The sequence below is a fragment of the Coturnix japonica genome, chromosome 2, assembly GCF_054131305.1.
Source record: "Coturnix japonica strain WE chromosome 2, WE-NBRP24, whole genome shotgun sequence".
Taxonomy (NCBI): domain Eukaryota; kingdom Metazoa; phylum Chordata; class Aves; order Galliformes; family Phasianidae; genus Coturnix; species Coturnix japonica.
This window is the reverse complement of record NC_140664.1, coordinates 134,919,995-134,927,966: the sequence shown is the minus strand read 5'-3', so window position 1 is coordinate 134,927,966 and position 7,972 is coordinate 134,919,995.

The following is a 7,972-nucleotide window of genomic DNA, read 5'->3' as shown; positions in this document are numbered from 1 at the left end:
TCCCGCACCACAAGAAGAAAGTATGCTTTAAAGTACAGGATAGGCATTATTGATTGCATTTCGTTGCTTATGTCCCATCCCAGGCAAGGCTGCAGTGTGCCAGGGTTCATACAAACACATGATCCCTACTACAAAAAGCCTGCCATCAAAGTGCGGGAGGCAGCAAGTGGGAGCCAGCCTAATTTTCTTCTTTAATAATTCCCCCAAACAGTACACTTTTGAAAGCAAATAGTGAGGATGGGCCAGGGAATTGAGATCCATCACAGCAAGGCGAGCAGACAGCCCTACTCCTGCTACAAGTCAGGAGAGATTTGGGAAGAAAAGAGAGAGCCAAGGGGGAAAAACATCACCATCGTGGGGCTCATTATCATGACTGCTTGTTATTCCCGAAGTTTATAATCCAGGCTTTGTGGTACTATAAGAGCTCATTAACTTGGAATCTACATTGGTGAGTCAAATGCAATTAAGAATAATCAAAGAAATGTCATCGCAAAAATACATTTCACAGATTTCTTTTCAAAGGTATAGTATCATCATAATTACTTGTGCTACAAATTCACAGTGCTTCTCCAAACTGACTGTGGTCATCCTTGAAGAGAGACTAACCCTTTGTAATAGGAAAGCTGCCTCCAAATGCAGCCGTGGATGCTTAGCAAGTTGCTGCCACTGGTTCACAGCTGTGAGGTGGTTTAGCAAAGTACAGATAAGGATCAGGCTGTGCTTTGAACACAAGAAAAAATGACTGACCTGTAACATCCTGATGTAGTCACCTAGGGTACGACATCTCTAAACTAGGGATTACTGGAAGACAACTCAATGGATGACCTACTTGATATATACATTCTTATACCACACCCTAAGCAGCTCCCTACCTGAGTGGCAGGTTATTCACCTTAATAAATCAAAGTTCAGAGCCCATCAGAGAAACACAGAATCATTTGAGTTCGAAGAGACCTTAAAAGTCACTTAGTCCAACTCCTCTGTGATGAACAAGGACATCTACAGCTTAATCAAGTTGCTCAGGTTTTCTCAGGCCATGCTAGGAAACTACCCAGGTCATAAAGTCAGCAAGGAATACTAGTAGAAAGAATACGCCAGAAATTTCCACTGATCTCCTTTTTCAAAGGATGATTACTTTTTGACTATGTCCACTCACTTGCCACAACAGTTGGGAAACCAGATACACGCTATACAGCAATCAGTTTTCTTGAGTTGGGTTGTTATTTGCAGTTTCCATTAGGAGACGGGAGGGAAGAATACACTTCCAACCACATTAAAGACTTCCAAGAACTGTGTCATCTGCAAGGTGAGCTCCGCTGAAGGACGCTGAACACTGAACTGAAGTAAGCATCTCCCTGATCTTAAAACATGGCTGGGGGTAGGACACACGCAAATCTTTGACTGCATGCTCTGCATTGGTTATGTCCATTGAGTGATTTGCCCAAGCTAAAAATGCAATATATTCCTTGGTAACACAGCCTCCTTTGCTCTTTTGCCATAAGGTTTGATGGAAATGGTGCACCAAGTGTCATCAGCTGTACACTGCCCAACATTTTCATTGGGATTTTCATCGGGGCCATAGAGAATCACATGCCTGATTCATGTTGAACTCTTTGCTTGCAAAGGCATCTCTGTTTCTTGGGTGGGCAGAATTTTGCCAGCTGCTGTCATCAGTCAAAATTACAGCCTTCACTGAAGCTTGGGATGACTGGGGAGGTGGCAATGCCTGCACCCCACTGAGCACCAGGCGGAAAGATTCACACCTCTGAAATGGTGTTGTATTTTCTCAGGTCTTTTGCTGGTGCATCTTTCAAATTCCTTATGAAAGTGTGAGTCTGCCTGCAGGAGGGAAATGTGTGCAAAGAGCTTTAGCTGATTGCCACCCATTAGTTGTCCCACACTAAGGTCCAAAAGCCTCAGAGAACACTTCTATTATTGTTACTAATAATTACTGTAAGGATTCTCGGGGTAATTATACACCCCTGGTATAAGAGCCTCTGTTGACTGCTACAACTAATGAACAATCACTGTGCCCTGGGCAGCATCCAGTCTGTTCTGTAGGACCCAGGGATAACACAGTCCTAAAACAAAAACTAGAACAGCTATAGGGATTTCTCCAAGTCACTCTAAATCAAAACAGAAGCTGAGCAAACTTTTCCCTAGCCAGAATCAAAGCCCATTCCTCAGCCCACCATATATTGCTTTTATTTGCATTTCCTTTCCACCATATCTGTCACCTCCAGGGTGCTCAGTGTTTCTTCTTGCTGTGACCTGTAGAGGGAACTGTGTAATGTAGCAAAAAGGTCCAAAATAGTCTGGTGTGCTCCCTTCCAGGAAAGGGAGTTCCTCACCCACCTCCTCCATTTTTAGTAGACCTCATATTTTCCATTCGTATCTCAGATAGGCTGGAATCAAATCAGGCTTCTTGGGCAAGGCAAGGCACTCAGGCAGAAGAAAGACTCCTCCTTCGGAACCATGCAATCCCATTTTCTTTTCTTTCTTCCCTTTTGTCTTACTATGGAAAATGAAAAACAAATAATTGGAATAATCCTTCCGTTTCTGTTTCCTTTTCCTTCCCTTCTTTGGTTTCTCTGTGTTTGGGACTGCCAGCAACAAGTTAAGAAAGGTTTCTTTTAACCTCATTGTAGATGTGAACAGACTTCCTGGGCCATGAGCCAAGCATGAGCAGAGCTCAGCATTTCTGGAGAGCACACCAGGCTCGGAACTAGATCTGCGGTTTGGGTCCTGTTTTATTGTCTCTAATGACCCTGAAATAAAATGAGTCAGGAGGCCATGGAGCCAGACAGTCCTTCCTTGCCCCATGACATAGAATCACAGAAGATCCCGAGTTAAAGGGACCCATAAGGATCATCAAGTCCAACCCTCGGCTCCACACAACACCACCCAAACCCAACCCCTATGTCTGAGAGCAGAGCCCTGTGCTCCATGAGCTCCAGCAGATTGAGGCTGTGCCCACTGTCATGGGCAGCCTGTTCCATGCCCACTACCCTCTGGGGCAGAGCCTTTCCCTCACCCCAGCCAGTGGTTTGAATCTGCTTTCTTCCTTCACCTATGGTAGAAATGAGCCCCAAACTGGAAGAGACTGATGTGGATGCCCAATCCCTCCCTTGGGATTTCTCTCTTGTTGAAGTTTCTCTGTGTGTCCAGAAAATGCAAATCTCCCTGGGCTGGTTTAATAAGTAGTTACAGTGCATGCATCGTCCCGAGCCTGAATTTCCTTCTGTTCCCCTGGGAAAAAAAAAAAAAAAGAAAAATCACTTAAAAAAAACAAATGAACAAAAGCAATCAAAAGAATAATAATAAAAAGCCTTTAAATATTTATTTGATGGCTCCTATAAAATTAAAAAGAATTGAACTGACTTCTACGGCCTGCAAGTCTGAACATTTATTGAAGAGCCTCAGCTGTGAGCTCTCTGCCCCATGAGACACAGCAATGCAGGGATCTTCTTAGCAAGGCAGGGCCAAGGAAGGAATCATTTCTTTTGGAGTTAATAGGCTGCCCAGAGAGCTGTGGGTGCCCCATCCCTGGAGGTGCTCAGTGCCAGGTTGGATGGTGCTCTGGGCAGCCTGAGCTGGTTGGGAGGCAACAAACCCATGGCAGGGTGTAGGAACTATGTGATCTTGGGTCCCTTCCAACCCAAGCCATCCTATAGTTATTTTAGTCATCTTACACATGTAGAGAACATATCATGACAACTGCGCTGAGATTTTTGCTTTTACTCATCAGCCTCACCACTGTCTGTGCTGTGGAGAGACCGTACCTGAGGCATCCTCTCAAGGACCTCAAATCTCCAAGTCTTCACCTCATGTGATGGAGTGGGGAAGATTTTTCCATGTTTCCATCCACAGGATCCTCATGCTGGGACATGGTTTGATTTTGCCAGGTGAATTGCAGCCAGCTGCACAGTAATAGGGGCCTTCACAGCCCACAGTGGTGACTTTCATACAGCCCATTTTCAAGGCAGAAGCAGGGGGGATTTGTCAATCTTTCTTCCTGCTCTTTACCTCTCCGAAGGGAGCAGCATCCCTTGGTGACATTAAAGGCGACTGAGTGTGAGGGCACAAATATAGGCCAGACCTTATATAATTATATAGGGAGGAAAACTGGGATGCCTCTTTGTAGAGGCTGGGAAGGTTCCACTGAAAAACTAGGTTAGACTGAAAAAAAGAAAGAGCCTCTGTAACCCAGAAATAGCTGGGAGGTTTAAGTATAATTTTCCAGCACTGTGTTATTATGGTACTAATTCAGGTATGAGAACGAAATGTAGGTAAAGGTCTCCCAAGGTCAGAGAAAGAATCAAATCACATCCACGGCTTTTCTTTTTTCACACCAAATCCCTTACCCTGCTTGAGCAATCTCCATTTCACATCTGGTTGGTTCCCTTCACTGCATGGGGAACAGGGGCTAATATTTGTATTTAATTCACCGATTACTTAATTAATGTAGAAATAAGGGAAGTTTGGGGAGTGATCAAAGCCTGGAGGTGTCCCATGCATCCCAGGAGCTGAGGCAGAGGCAATGCTCCTGCAAGCAAAGAGCTCGGAGGAGGGATCCATGTTGCATAGCCAGAGAGCAGCTGAGATTTCAGCCTGCCTCTGTGCAGCCTCCCCTCAGGCAGCAAGCAACGGCACAGCAAAGGCCAAGCCAGCCTTCTCAGCAAACCTAGACCAGGTGACTTCATGTTTATTGTTCTTTGGATTTGCATTTCTTTTTAATTTGGATGAGGCTAATAAAGCTTGAGCCTTTCACTCTGGCAACCATCGTGCAAGATGCTGTGGAAGAAAAAGGCACCAGTGCCAAAGAGCAGAATAAAAAGTAATAGAATCAGTCATAGAGTGGCTTAGGTTGGAAGGGACCTTAAAGATCATCCAGTTCCAACCCATCTGCTACGGACAGTGTTGCCACCCATAGGTCAAATGGCAACCTTTTTACTGAGAAGGCAAGACATTTCCCTTCCCCATTGCAACTGTGCACATTGATGCAAGTGCTGGAAAACCAAGCAAAACAGAAGCAGCTGTTTTTGCTTCTGTTGGAGCCCATACCCCACACATTTCACAAGAAATGATTTCCAGAGGGCAGCACCACCAAGGCCACCAATCTCCCCATCTAAAACTGCAGGATCCAAAAGTCTCAGTAGTCCCAAGCAGCACTTCTCAATGGTCGGAGCCAAAACTCTGTCGTTTGTCCACACAAAGATAGCAGGAGGTAACTTTTCCTTTTGTTGTATTTTTTTAAAGATCAGTTTAAATCCCAGACCTGCAGGTTTTTGAGCAAGGGAGGTCAGGTCTCAAACCTGTAAATGCATCTAGATGAAATCTCTCTTTGGTAAAGCTGAGCGAGGCTTGAGGTAGATGTGGGGTGGCTAAGAAGCTAAATTCTTAGAGACCAGTGAAAGAAAATCCCCTAAAAATCCAGACCTCGCCACACATTTTCCACCCTGCCATTTACACTGCAGAACTTTAAAGGCCATAAGAGATTTAAAGGGCAACCAAGATTTGCCCTGGCTGGTACAGTCACAGTGCAAGAGTTGAAGAGAACTGAAGGCAAAAATACCATCAGGTCAGCTGTCATTGTGAGACAGCCAGCAAAAATCACCAGACCTGGAGCTTTGCTTTATGTTTTGCTCTCCTGCATCATCCCATGCTGGGGCAGGAGACATGGATGGGACATGATTTAACAAATAGATTTGCTTGAGTCATGGAAAAGATAGGAAGGAGATGAATGCCTTAACCTAACACAGAGCGAAGGAGGTGAGGCTTTGGATTAACCTAACACGGAGGACCTTGAAGCTGGCGCTGTTTTGTCATCTGGGAGCAATGTGGCTGAAACCTCAGGCCAGCATCTGTGCTCTTGGAGCCGTGGACCCTGAAGAACACGGGAGATAAAAGTCGCCTTTGATCTTGTTAGGCTGAGTTTTTATTGCAGGATCCCTTCATTTATAAGTTACTGCAGTCCTGGGTTTATCTTTCAGTGGGAAGGAGGGGAATCAGAGGAAATGGAGCAATACAGCTCATGGGAGGGACTCGCCATTTATTCTGAAAGCTATTTCTTAGGGCCGAGATGACAGTCTTCTGGGTCAGATGAGGAATTGATTATTATTCTTTTCTTTCCTCCTCCTTTACAAAATATATCTGTGCTTGACATTGCTCAGTATCAGAGACCTGTCCAGAAACCCTTCCTTATCTCTTGGCTAATCATGCCTGGATGAGGCCAAACTGGAGCTTGCTTCATCTCACAAAGGACTAAACAAACACTCTGGCTCCCGGTGATGCAACTCCGAGTTGATTTTTCCAGTTACTCAACTTCTCTCTCCCTACGTATAATGTGCTGAACTTTGAAATAAATGCCTCTCTCAGCGATTTCAGCAATTTATGTCAAGAAAATCTGGATGCATCAAAGTGAGAGATAATATTTTCTGACACGGCACAGGAATAAAGCTACAGCAGTACATGTAGCTCCTGAGCCTGCGTCTCCACTCTGCCACTGACAAGGTCTATGGCCAAGGGCAAGGTAGCTGAGCTGTCTGTGCCTCAATTTCCCCACTGCTGAAAAGGGGATAGTGGCATTTATCCTAAGTAAATGAAGCAGGACAGTGCCATGCAATATACCTGCAGCACTGAAGGAAGCTGTGTGTGAAGCAAAGGAAACTTAGGCTTTGCTGTTTCAACAGAGAGGATGTTTTACTCTCTTTTTCTGCTAAAAAATGCAGCATGTAAAGAGGTGTCACTGATTATTCCTAAGAATCAGCAACATACATTGAATTCAAAGGGCCTTTTCCATATGTTTTTTTCTGTTTTCTTGGCTGCTTCCCAACACGAGTCATTATCTCTTGCCTCTTGCAATTGCCCCACTCCTCCAAGGAGGCTGTGGATGCCCCATCCCTGTAGATATTCAAGGCCAGGCTGGATGTGGCTCTGGGCAGCCTGTTTTAAGGGCTGGAGACCCTGCCTGTGGCAAAAGAGTTGAAACTAGATGAATTTTGAGGTCCTTTTTAACCCAGGACATCCTATGATTCTTTGGGTCCACTGCAATGAAGTCTCCTCACAGCCTTTTCTCCAAGTTAAACAAGCTCACAAAGGCTGGGTTGATCAGTAAATGTTTTGGGATGATATAACAGCTGTTTACAGCAGGATGCATTGTTGCCCAGCCTTGGCCATGAGATGATGAAGAGCGAAGATGTGGGACGCATACAACTCCCACCCTTAATCCAGGAGGCACTTTGGCAGCTGGAGGCTGTCATCCCTCTACCCACTGAGCATCATTTGGAGCGATGACAGGGGAACTGCCACTAGCAGGAGCCAAGTTCTCCATCACCCACACCCTCAAGTGATCAAGACCTGACTGGATTTGAGACATCCCTTTTTGATAGCATAGATTTTGGCAATGCCTTGGGAAGGGAATTCACAAAGCACTTTAGAAAGCCTTGTTTAATATAACCTGCCTTTGAACACTTTTAGCCTTGCAACAACCTCACAACATGCGGATGTGCCATTTCTTTTCTGACTTAGAGACCAGGGGATGGAAGTGCAGAAGAGCTAAAATACCTTCACTGCATTCATATAGATGTTATATGGTGGAGCAAGGACTTCATGTAACCCTTACCATGCCCTCAATTATCTTCTAGTGGGGTAAAATCTTATTCTGAAGGCAAAGAAGAGTGCCTTCTGGCTTCCCATGCACTATTAGAGCAATACCTTCTGTATGGGTGAGATCTCTTTTGGTTCATGGCTCAAGGCAAGGCTCCTGTGGGTCCTCCAACCTGGGGCATTTTGCTTTTCCCTTTTGCTTGGAAGCCACCAGGAATTGTTTACATGGAGGTTTGTCCTCCAGGTCCTGATCCAACTGAGACATCCCTGAGTGCTGCCCTGAGAGCAGCTTTTGTGCCTTTGGCTTCTGAAGCTTAGCTGCAATTCAGAGGCAATGTGCTGAGCTGAGCTGACCTCATCTAAC